This window comes from Mytilus galloprovincialis, chromosome 5 (genome assembly GCF_965363235.1).
Source record: "Mytilus galloprovincialis chromosome 5, xbMytGall1.hap1.1, whole genome shotgun sequence".
NCBI classification, from domain to species: domain Eukaryota; kingdom Metazoa; phylum Mollusca; class Bivalvia; order Mytilida; family Mytilidae; genus Mytilus; species Mytilus galloprovincialis.
In genome coordinates, this window is record NC_134842.1 from 65,508,032 (window position 1) to 65,521,599 (window position 13,568).

A 13,568-nucleotide genomic window follows, 5' to 3' on the forward strand; every position below is an offset into this window, starting at 1 on the left:
CCCCTTAACTTTCATTCCTCTGCAAAATCATGCTGATTTTTATTGTTAGAATAAAGTACACAGAAAGAGAATTGTTGCCTTCAACTGCAATAGTATTTGCCGTCAGAACAAAACTATCAATACCCGTTGCATGTTTATGCATCTGCTCTGAGTCAGGAGCTTGTCGTTCAGAAGTTGTCATTTTTTGGTGTAGTTCAGAGGTTCTCCTCCGTTTGTAAGTAGATTATATTGTTGGTTTTCTTGTTTGAATTGTTATACACTAGTAATTTCGGAGTCGATAACAGCTTGCTGTTTGGTTTTGGCCAAAACAAATTGAAGGTTGTTCTATGTCTATGACCTGTAATATGTTATGAGGTTCCCCTACTAATGATTAATCATCTAATGAGGGACTGTCCCCCTGACAAGGGTTTGTTTCACCTTTGTAGAAAAGATAAAAAAAAAAAAACAAACTAAACTTAAAAGCTGGAAAAAATCACCATATTTAAAACAACTTTCTAAAAGAGGGGTCCACCTATTTTCAATAATAAAGAAAATATTTTCAAGTCAAGGAATATTACAAAATTCTTGGACATGTGTTTACTATATAATAGATGTATAGTTCTTTGCGAAAAGGTTCTTCGAATAATGTAAATACATATACACATGATGTATGTGCCCTTTTGTACTAAAAAGTGTTTTTTACAAAACAAAATACTTTATATCACTTGTATGGTACACTGGCCTAATAAAAGGGATAGTTGTTGCATCATTTGTGCATTGAGGGGGTTGTTTCCAACCAGATCATGTCTTGGATGGAGAATTGTCTCATTGGCTCTCATACAACATCTTATTTACATACATATTGCCAAATAGACAACCAACATATACACCAAAAATAAAATGTACAAACATCAAAATACAGCTCGAACCCCAAAAAGCTGAAGGTTAAATAAAGGCAACAGTAGTATACCGCTGTTAAAACAGGTGTTCTAGAACGATGAGCAGTTCCTCCTTCTTACAAGACAGCCGCCATGTTGCTTAGCTATAAGTCATGTGAACTGAATGAGGAAACATCTATGAAAATTCAATGTAGATGATTTAAAGCGGTTGAAATAATAATGCAATTATTTCTTGGTGAACAGGAAGAAACACTTCTGCGGTTAATAAATTAAAAATATGTCAAAGTAAAAGTGGTAAATCAAAGATTATTATCATCTCGGTTTGATCAATATTGTCAAAATCTATTAAAAGGGCACTAGCTACGAGATATATAAAAAAAATCTAAAGTTTAATTTTTTTTCTGTTCAATCAATAATGAAAGTAAAATAGTGAAATAACAATTCACTTTTTGCAGCCAAAAAGGTTCAATTTTGTCAAATTACGCTAAGAAACATTGATAATTAGTTATTCACTTGCAAGTGAATGAGTCGACCTCTTTAAATCCGTATTCATGTTAACTTCAAGTTCACCCCTAGCTAGAGATTGACAACACATGCATATGCTTCGAATGTCTACACAAAACACACAACAATTGTCGCGAGTTAAACAACGTAAAAAACATTGTTCAAAATATAAAGGATTCTTCTGCTTTTTTAGATCTTGAAGTATCTTTGGCAGATTTATTTGCAAATATCACAAACGTAATTGATGATCGTACCGCGAATCTGCAGGAGCTATCGAGGCAGAAAGCAAAATGTGAAAAAGAAATTATCAACTCGTATATCGATTCCTTAGAACGGGATCTTATAAATAAATTGCATCATGCTTTTGTTGAAAAAGATCTTGCGATTTAACACGTGTTGAATGACCTTGGGGCGCGAAAAAACCAAGGTTGATGGAATGCAAGAAAATGTTAACAGTATTAAAACAATTTCATCAAACTTTCAGACTGTTATGGCCATACGTGAGCTAGCACAATGGGCAAACAAGGAGGAATCAGACTTGCAAAACCTGTATCAAAATGAGTCATTCAACTGGACCGCGATGTCAGTTGTTCCAATGAATCTCGAATCAGTTAAAAATACTTTCACTGATATAGGTCACATAGAAATAAAAGGATCGCAAGCTAAAACACAACTTAAACTACGCAAAACTCGCCAAGCACAGTTAATGGATGCAGTTTGTATGTCCTCAAAAATAGATATGTTAAACCTGAAGGAAAAATTCAAAGTAAATTTACAGAAAAAAGATGAAAACATTGAAATTTTGGATTGTGCAATTCTTACAAATGGCGTCTGGTTGTTCTCTGACAGAAGGAACAAATGCTTAGAAATGTTGGATGCTAATGGCAAGTCTAAAAAGATTGTGGAATTACCCTTCACACCTATACGATTTGCTGTAATCGATGAAAAGAACATTGCCATCACATCAGATGACGAAGTCCTTGTACTTGAATTAAGTACAGGCGAAGTGACTAAAACATTCGAACAGGATACACAAGTAGGATCCATTACTTTATGTTGTGATAACAAATTATTAGTTGAACATGTAGGAAAAGGATATGCAATGATAGATCTTGCTGGAAATACGGAGAAAACAATTTCTATGGAAATTTCGGAAAGTAATTTCCATGCACTGGTTTGTATTAGAGAAAAGCTGTATTTCGTTGATAGAGCAAATAATAAAGTCTGTTGTCGGGATTTTCAAGGCAACAAATTTTGGGAATTTCATAATGAAGGTATGATTTTGCCATATGGTGTAACATCAGATGGTGCAAACATTCTCTTTGTTTGTGGATTTAAATCAAAAAATGTTTTTGCGGTTTCATCGGATGGAAAATCATTCAAGGAAATAATAAAACCACATGAAGAACTCAATGAAGCTATAGCGATCCACTACAATGTCAACCGGAGTGAGCTGCTTATTGTCACATTGACAGGACATGTTTTTCTTTATGAAGTTGCGTACATTAAATGAAAACCAAACATGAGTTAATGACAGCAAATCTTATAGAACGATAATCTTTGCGCCTTGCATTGTTATACAAGGGCGCTATATTTCAAAAGTATTTTCTTGCTAGATCAGTCTTTTTATGTCGTATTGTGATGTAATGATGTAATCGATTAGGTTTACTGAAGTTATCACCTTCATGAACGCTCGGATCCAGTAAGACGTTTAGCAGATGATCCATTATCATACATCTCTCCCTTACTGTATCGGTTAATAGTGTTTAATAGTACGTTTCAAACATGATCGCTTTTACTTTATCTAGATCAAATAATGATAACGTTATTAAGGAAACAGTCCTTCAGAATTATGGTTCACCATTAACTTTGACCGAAAAAAAAAAGCAAAGAGATAAAGTTTTTATACATCTACAACATTCAAAACTATTGTTTTGGTTTTTAAACTTTTATTTTAAGTTCTTTTTATTAGGTTACGTAATACCAATATTTTGACTCGATCTTCGCCGAAGAGACAAAATTAGTATCGCATTACATAGCACAATTAGTGTCGTAGATTCCAATTGTTTAAAATGTTTATCACAGTGTTTTTAAGCACTTGGTCGATATCGCTGTTAGTGGAAATGTCTTTCCCCCGTTTAACTACTAGTTTAGTATTCAGTTCTTCGAAATGACATGATTTCAACAATTTTTTTAATATAATCGTCGTTCAAAATTAACAATAATTTCAAACGTGGAAAAATATTCACTTTCTGTTAGAAGGTCTGCCTCACAGTGCATCAAACTTAATAAACTTAACTCCTACATGTATATATTTCTAGGAATATGATTGGTTAAAAGCAACCGCGTGGATACCGTGTACTATGGTGTATACTCCATTTGGGTTGGTAGGTTTCCATTTTGGGTTAGTAGGCAGGGTTATTTTCAACACACGATTATTAGTGGTGTTACGCCCCTTTATGAAACAACATGGTGCTGAGAAAAAATTGAAAAGATTTCAAAAGACGGAGAAATTGATGGTGAACGATTGAAATAAATTCATAAAACATATTTAAAGCAAACAAGTTGTTATTGATGGAATTTTTTTGGTATAGAACAATTGATGTAGCTTCGCTCTCATCCCATATGAAATTTACTAATCCCATATATATCGTATTAGGTCAATAGCATACTATGTAACTATATGTATGTCACAGATCGAGATCTACTGTCACCTAGTGAGGAGAGGTTCGCATTTTGTAAATTTGATAAACTGGAAGGAGTTTTCAAATTATATAAAATAAAAGTATTATGTTAGGGTTCAAGGATAAACAACTAGTACAAATAGTAATCAACTGAAATAACAAAACGATTAAGTTAGTACTTGAACTGTGCAGCATTGTCTCCGATTGACCTTCTTTGCTTCATGATTGCTGTTCTTTTAAGCTCAGCTTGCCTGGCAGGTCATATGCACTTTTTCCGTAACTTGGCTTCCATCGTTGACCAACCATCGGTCTTCAGAAACTCTTATTTAAATCTTGTCCCTCTAAAAATACAGGTCGAAATACTTTTAATTTTACTTCGACGTATCATAGGATGACTTGTTTTGATTTTTATTTACGAACATAGCAAGACAGAAGTGCTGACTACTGGGATGGTGATACCCTCGTGGAACTAAAACTCAACCAGCAGTGGCATCGACTCAGCGGTTGTAAACAAACTCATCATAGATACCAGGATTGATAGTTTAGGTAACTAAAATTCATTCGCCAATTGCGAGTATTTAATCCATCACCCACCACCCCGGCCCCTCCTTTTTATTCTTCTGTATATTTACAATAGGACTACATGTAATTTTTATGTAAAGTCAAAAACAAAAGGCAATGATACTATAAATGTAAACAATATCTATTCTGATAGCGAAAGATAAATATATATATTTCAACATTAAATAACCTTTCATTCCGATTTGCATGTACTACTGTAGTTGCCTCTGGACGGTAATCCATCTGAAAGTTACAGTCAAGAAGATGTTTCATGATGTCCGTATGAGGTATAACCGTAGTAAACTTCAGTGAGTGACCAAAGGAGACTTTAGACCCGATTTTACACAATAAATATCATATCCATATCTTTAAAGGGTTTAAACTATATATAAAAGCAGTTTTTACAAGCTGTTGCGAAGAGGGCATTTTTCTAGTTTGATCCGTTTTTTGATTCACACACTGTGGTCAAATTCAATGAACTTGTTTTCAATCAATACTTTAAAATTATTTCCATTGCAAGAATAAGTATTATGTGTCGTTGGTATTCCTGCATTTGGATGACTATTAGCCGAATTTGTACAGAACTAAACCTTATTTCTCTGTGGAAAGATTGGTATAAAAACTTGCTTTCCAGTTTTTCCAATATAACTAATGTTTTATTCTTTTCAAATGGGATGTATTAAGACACACCTACGTTTATTTTCATCTATAAAATGGTAAACTAACTATTCTACTGCTTGTCGATACATTTATTTTTGGCATTGCACAAATCATGTATTTTTTGGCTGTCCATGACGTTGAAATACTGAATTCCCGGTATATGTATTTTAGTTGATTTTAGTCTCTGATGCATGATCTTGTTATTATTGATTATGTTTGGCTTTTACCTAGCCGTTAGTTTATTTGACCTGTTGATACTATTTGTTATGTTTTTTGTTATCTTATGTTTACTAATTCGGGATTATATCTGGTCTATATACCAGCTTTCATAAGTGTTTGGTATTACTATAAATGTTCACTTCTTCGTACAAGGAACATCAACTTTTTTGATTTTGTAAAAATATTTCCTTTCTCTATTTGAACTGTACATGTTTACCTAACAGCAAAATTATCTTCCTTTACCTATATAGTGCAAATGGCGGATTTGTTACTTTTTTTTTTTTTTTTTTCTGAAATTCATTAACATTTAACAGCAGTACAATACTGTAACTTTAATAATTCATCCCTTTTTATGTTGATTTTTTATTTACATTGTATCATAAATCAAATTTATTTGTCACTTATCCCATTAAAACGTTTAAACCCGCTTCAACTGTTTGCACCGGTATACTGTTGTCCAAGTCAGAAATTTGATGTTCAGTGATTACTATTTGTTAATGTGGTTAATACTTAAGTGTGTTTCGTTTCTCGTTTTTGTTAGATTAGATCGCAGGTTTCCCCATTTGAATGGTTTAAGCTTGTATTTTTTGTTCGGTGTGAGCCAAGGCTCCATGTTGAAGACCCCACTTTGACCTATAACGGTTTACTTTTATAAATTGTGACATGGATCGAGAGTTTTCTATTTTGCACTCATACCACATCCTCTTATATCTATTTAAAAAATATAACTTTAGCTACTGAACGCACCAAATAAAACGGAAATATCAACAGGAAATAATATAGATTACTGTAGTTAAAGAGGGACTAATTATGATCATCTGGATAATGGATACATGAAACACCTTAGGGTGTTGAATGTCGAACTGAAGTTGTATCTATACATACGACACCACTGAAACGTTATCAGATTGAAAACCGGCCGATTGAGATGACGACTAACAGTTTACGTTTTGTACATGAATAACTTTAGAACCACCAGCTACACATTGTTTTTGTCAATCATGTATTTTCTTTCTTGTTTCGACAATTTCGGAAAGCGAGTGGTGATAAATGTCGCATGAAAGGTGCAACACATCAATTTTCAATCCAAATATTATGATTTTCTCAAAGTTAACTGCATGCGGACCTTAATTGTTCTACCCTAAATTATACATTACACCTTTAATATGCAAAATTCCAACCAACGCATACCTTAACGTACCGGGACACACCTAGAATTTTATAGCATTCTTGTTTTTGAAAACCTTTAACATTTTAATATCCTTATTATGTAGCACTTCAACATGAAACAATAATTTATAATTTATTTTAAAATCTTACGAACACAGCCAAACAGACATACTCAAATGAGAAGATGTGTTATGACTGCAAATGGTTAAATGTGTTTTTCAAGTGTCATTCAAAGAAGACTAGACAAAATTGATATAATAATCTGCAAAAATGTATTAAGTTAACTGTTCCTGAGGGTAATATTTTTTTTTTGTTGAATGATTGATGGTGTATAGTTTGTAAACAAAAAAAGGTGAAATATTAATCCATGGTCAACATCAATAACATGATTTATATATGTTGGTTTGAAATACTTATAGTTTGTTGGGTTTTTTTTAATTTCGACTCACGGTGAACATCTCAGAAAGCAATATTTTATAAACTTCTTTATTATTGAAGTGAATAGTTAACAAAAGTGCACTGTGTACAATTATTTGCAACACTTGTCTAATACGTGACGTCAAATAAGAATACTTTGCCATATTCAGTCGATACTAACAATTGCTTCTTACTATAATTATAGCTTATTGCCCTAGGACGAGTCAGATTGGTGTTGCAGTACAATTCTTTTAATTCGTTCACAGTACTCGCTAGTACATATATATTCTCTGATTTAAATCCTGTTACAAATAAAACGTTTTCGTCAGTGCATGCTACTCCCAATGGTGCTGATAGATTTGTATCCTTGTATTCGTGAATCATGTGAATAGTATTGCCGTTCAAATTACAACAAACAACTCTATTTTCTTCCCATTGTGAATAATATATTTTGTCATTCAGTAACACTGCAAATAAAACATCGGTGTTAATCATGTTAAGATTATAAGGTATTTCACTCAGTAAGTTTCCTTCAATATCAGTTATACAAAATCCAACACTCGGATCTGTTACAAAGAATTGGCCTTCCCTATAGAAAAAAGTGCACATACCATAGCCTTTCACTATAAAGGATCGGTCAACTGACGAACTGGTCATGTTTATAATATTGATCTCATTACTTTTACTTTGGCCCACTGCAGTTTCATTATCTGTAACATATGCAATAGAATTTGGGCTAAATGATAAGTGTATGTCGCTATCATGATCACCGCTATCTTTTAATACAATTAAGCGTTTGTTCAATTTATCAGGGAAAGCAAGTCTTCCGTGTGATAGAAAGCAACTATCCAATATAATAATCTTTTTATCTTTTCCACTTGGTAATTGTAAGTTGTCAAGTACAGGTTTAAGTTGTATTTTGTCAACACAAGGCGTTCCTGTTGCTAAAATTTGTGCCTGTTTCCCTCTGTGGTTGACCAGTTTAATGTCCGACTCTTTGGTTATCACATTTACACTACCAAGTGATGGCAACAATGTTTCGATTTCAAGATCGACATAGGGAGACAACGATATTGAAATTCGCTTTGCTAAATTATTTTTAATCAAAGATTGTACATCTTTTTCTAAATTTTTAACTGTGCTCTCAAATTCTGTTAATGTTATGAATAATTGAAAATCTGATGCGTATTGTTGAATAACACGCGCTTCCTCTTGCATTTTTGCAACATTTGTTTTTAAAAGTTCAAACTCTTCTATCGTTTGTTTAATTGCCTGCAAATGTTTTCCGTGTATAATTTCTATTTTGGTTTTAAGTTTTATTTCAAGTTCATCAAGATGAGCAATAACATTCCGTTTGGTATCTGTGACTTCTTCCAAACACTTATCCTTCTCGTCGGCAAGTAACGATATATTATCAAATCGGCCTTTGATCAAAGAATTTAAGTTGTTGAGCAAATCTGATAATGTTTGATGAAAGTCAGAAAGCGAATTTGAGGTTTTGAAATGTTCAACGACTTTATGCATTGAAGTAAATTTGCGGCATTCTGCATGGGTTGCTTTCATGCATTCAACACAACAGGGCTTCTCATGCTGACTACAATAATATTCAAATCTTTCTCCATGTTCAGAACAGTCATTCTTTATTTCTTTCACAACTGAAGGTAATTTAACAAAAGATTCGTAAAGAATAGTTTGATGAGTTTTACTCAGTTTTGCGACAGAATGATGAGATTTGCATGACTCACATAGACCCTGCTCACACTCAGGGCACCAATCAGTGGCAAATACTGTAATGTCTCTAGCTTCACAAATATCGCACAACCTTCCACTGGCCGCCATGCTGAAATGAAATTAAAATTTTGAGATTAAAAAAATTATCTCTTGAAAAAAATCTGTCTACAAAACACTAAAAAACACTGAGCAAAACGAGCCCTATCGAAATGGCTAAGGTAATTTTCTTACGCATGTTATGTGTCCCTTTTGGATAATCATATCATGCTTCAGAAGTTACAATCTGTCGTCGAATATTGCGTACAAGGACTACGGTCCCGTTCTCAAGATTGACATTAGAAATGACAACCGTGATAATAAACAGACAAATGCAGAGACGGACAGTCGAATCCCCCAAATAAATTTACTCCACTAGCCGATATTCATAAAAATTGATTCATTGGTATTTACGCCCACTTTTAAAATCCTGGATTCGACTGATTACAAAATAGTAAAAGTCTGAAATGACCTATATCTGTACTCTACTGTACTGATTTTACTTGACCAGTCTGAATCGATTTGTAATTTACTTAATACGTGACTGTAATCTGAACCATATTTTTAAGTCGGAACTTGTTCTCAGCCGTTTCTCGACCAGTTACCATTTTACAATGAACAATGATCGACCAAGTCTGATTCAGAAGGCCTTGCAAAATAAATAAAACAAGATGTTGCAATTTTGAATAAAAGTTAAATAGATTATTTATACTCTCTGACAAGATTTGATCTTTTTGATGAGTTTGCCACAAGCAAACGGTATTACTTAATAGTTCATTCCTTATCAGAAGAACAATTTAATTTTTTTTTTTTTTTTTTGCTATTTCGAATTTTACCAGTTTTTCATATTAAATTTTGTGATATTATAAATTAGTATACCATTTACTTCAATCTTTAATTGGTGAGTTGATGACACCTGGTATCATTATTATTATTGAGTGTCTTTCATGTCTTTTATTGGATAAGTTACATTTGGATAAGTTACATTTGGATAAGTTACGCTTTGTTAAAATAAATTGATAAAACCTTATTCATTGGTTATGTTGGTAGCCTAAAAATGATAGAAAATTAATCACTTTTCTATCATTTAATCCATAACGATATGTCATATACAGAACATTATCTATTATATCTTAATTAAGTACACATAGTTTTTGTCAAAATTAAAGACTGACATGGCATACAAGAAGTACTTTAATAATATTAAATTGTCTCAGTATATGTGTTTTTTATAGGTAAAAAGAATGCCCTATTTTTCTCAACGTCGTGGATTTCTTATCTAGTCAATAGGGAAGACATTGAAAATAATTTGTCACATTTTTTTTTTAATTTGAAAAAAAATAATTGGGGGAAATGGTCATGTTGGCAGCCTGAGCAATCCATTAAGATATATGATCTTACTTTAAATAGAAAACAATGTTTATTTGTTGCAGATGCATTCTTATAATTGTCATTTGTATAATAAAAACCATCGGTGAGAAAGAGTCACACACAGTGTACCATACAATAACATGTAACAGAAAAAGATCAAAACAATCGATAATTGAATACTATAGATATAACTCGACATTGAATTTTAACAATACTATATTGGTGTCATACGTACAATGTAACACGTCCTGAAATAATACTTAGTTCAGTTGTCTTACCTTGTGCCACAAATTCAAAGTTGAGATATTTATCTGGTAGGACTGTGAATTATAAACAAATTGTCGTCACGGTCACATGACCGAAAAACGAGTTTTATATGGAAATCTAGATTAACAAAATCGTGTGTCTCTTGGTCGGATTATCCTATATGTAATAGATATGCACCGAGGGAAAGGTGTGTCTGCATAGTACATCCCGTTGATCGGAGGCCGAAGGTGTTTCTTATCACTACACACCGTATCCCCGAGGTGTATAACTAACTTATACCCTTTGCTAAAGCCTATTATTGTTGATGTTTATTATTAAATGAAAAAGAACGGATAGCATATTTCTTGACAATATCAAACATGGTTTATAGATTATTTTTATTATATTGAAACCCCACTAGTAACCCTACTTTGATCAACTTTGTTCAAACTTTGACAACTGAATAGATTTTACGTTAAACTTTATGTCAAAGTTGTTGTTTTGCATATACTCGCTAAATTCATGTGCTAATATGGATCATAGTTGACTGTTTCGTACATTCTTATTACAAACAAAATACACCATGCTCTTTGTATGCAGTTGTCAATATGGTAGGTATTTAAGCGTTGGATTTGGTAAAAGAGACTAAATAAAAGCTAATATTGGTACCTGTTTAATAAAGGTAATCATAAATGTATTTTACATATGTGATTGTTTGATATCCCTTTTTTCATAAAAATAAACAAACGTTTATATTCGGACGTACTAAGGGAAAGGTGTGTCTCTATAAGAAACCAGACTACCCGACACGCTCAACATACAAAAAATATAGATTGAATTATAAGGAAGTCTCTTTTTTGGGGGCGGGAGTAAGAATCCATTGTATTTTTTAAAGTTAAATGCTTTAGAAAACGAAAAAGACATACAAATGGGATCAAATATGTTATCTTCAAAGAAAGGACAATTTAAAACATATTTTTTTCTTTTTAATGTATTGAATCGCTATTGGAATTTCCTAAAGTTTTTTTATAATATCTTGAAACAACTTGTTATGAAAACTATTGGTAATTTCGTATGCTCATGCTATTTTAAAAAATAATCAATTTATATTGTTATGAATAGCAATGCACTGTGTTTCGGGATATAGACGCAGGGGTTTCCATAAACCCCGCTCGTCACACCTTGTGGCCAAATCCATTGTTTTTCGTTACAATAGATCTATTCAATGTACACTTGTTTCAGAAATAGAAACTATGAAATATCACAATAGAGCCGGGGTGTAATATTTGATGTGTGTTTGAACAACAGACCCGTGCAGTAAATTTGAATTTAGTATTTGAATAAGATTAGACTAAGATTAAACCTTTATTACATTTGCAAATATGTATTCGGAATCTATTTCAACATGGTTAAGGCAGCGGATATTTGATGGCAATATTTAGTCAATTGTGTATATCAAAAATTCAACATAGAAATTAACTTCTATATTGTAAAAAAAGTCCTAGTCATCACGCCTGAAGTCTTTGTATCTTTGTAATTTGATCAATTTTATGTAATTCTTGCAATGCTTTGAAAAACATACAGAATTGTCAAAGATTTCTAAAATCTTGCTGCAAACAACCCTTATATTCTAGGTTTTCCTGCAATCTTATTGAAAACATTCGCAAACATTTGCAAACATTATTCACAGGGTTCCTGCAAGCTTTTTGTTTGCAGACAAATTGCAGCAAGTCTGCAGCACACATTTCAGCTCTGTAAGGGGGTGTTATTTTTGATGATGGTTTATATATCGGCTAGTGGAGCTATTTGTGTTTCGGGTATAAATGATTCTACTGCCGTGTGTGTTGACGTGAATTGTCATTGATATGGTCATTATTATAATTTAACTGTTTACAAAACTTTGAAGTTTTGAAATACTAAGGCTTTTCGACCTCAGGAATATATTACTTCAATCAGCTGTAGTTGGCAAACTTAAAAGAAAGTTTGGTCCATAATGCGCTTTAACTTTGCATTTTATTTAATCTTTTTAGAGTTTTTTTATTCGAGCGTCACGGATTTTGAAAATAAATCTGAGATTTTTAATTCTTCAATATTTCTGACAAAAATCATCTGGATAAGTATGTATGCAGATGGATATCTCCGATCAAATGAAGAGAATTTTTGCGTAAACTGCAAAATACACTACGAAATTGCAAAAGCAACGAAGAACATGAAACAATTGGCATTGAAAATGTCCTTTAACTTCCGAAATTTGTCTGAGAAATTAAAACTAACTGTTACGAACATGACGGATGATTTTATATATTCAGTGGCGATCATGAAGTACCTTGCAATACAGGTGTTATGCCGATTAACGTCCGAGGGCTGTATCCTAGGTGTTGGGTGATACGACCTTTATTTCACTGCCTCACGGCTTTGGTCCTTATAACGCTTCCTGTCATCTTTAGAACTACGTCTACCATTCATCTACCAGTACCCACTCATCGAGGTTAGCGGGCTGCCAAGCTGACCAAATTGGCCCTGAAAGCAGCCGTTGTGAAGAAGTAAAAACCAAAATAGTAAACAAACCAAAATCAACTCACCAAAACCAAGATGGCGGCCTCCATTCGGCGTCCTTACTACCTGTTCCTGACCCACGGCAGAAATTATTCAAACGCTCATCAATCGCCTTTGGGCACCGCGCCGACCGTGCGAGGGCTGTATAGCCAGTCAAGGTCGTTAAAAACTTCCATATATTTAGTACCTTGTTGCGCCGAATGTTTAAACAAAACACACAACAATTGTCGTCGATAACCCCAGTAAAAACCATTGTTCGAAATATAAAGGACTCTTCTGCTTTTTTTGGATCTTGAAGTATCTTTGGCAGATTTATTGGCAAATATCAAAAACGTAATTGATGATCGTACTGCGAATCTGCAGGATCTATCAAAGCAGAAGACACAATGTGAAGAAGAAATCAAGACTAGTAGGTACTTATCAACTCTTAAATCGATTCCTTAAAACGTAATCTTACAAAAAAAATGAGCTAAGCTTTTGCGAAAACAGATCTTTCGATTAAACAAACAGGTGTTGAATGATCTCGAAGCGCGCA

General features: G+C 33.1%; 1 long non-coding RNA gene across 1 annotated transcript; it reads right to left on the reverse strand.

Moving 5' to 3' along the window:
* Positions 1-7,146: 7,146 nt before the first annotated feature.
* Positions 7,147-10,586, reverse strand: LOC143074654 (uncharacterized). Its single transcript, XR_012977991.1, has 2 exons — positions 10,510-10,586; positions 7,147-8,933 (listed from the first exon to the last, which is right to left on the reverse strand). It is a non-coding gene; the product is annotated as an uncharacterized LOC143074654 (long non-coding RNA).
* Positions 10,587-13,568: the final 2,982 nt, after the last annotated feature.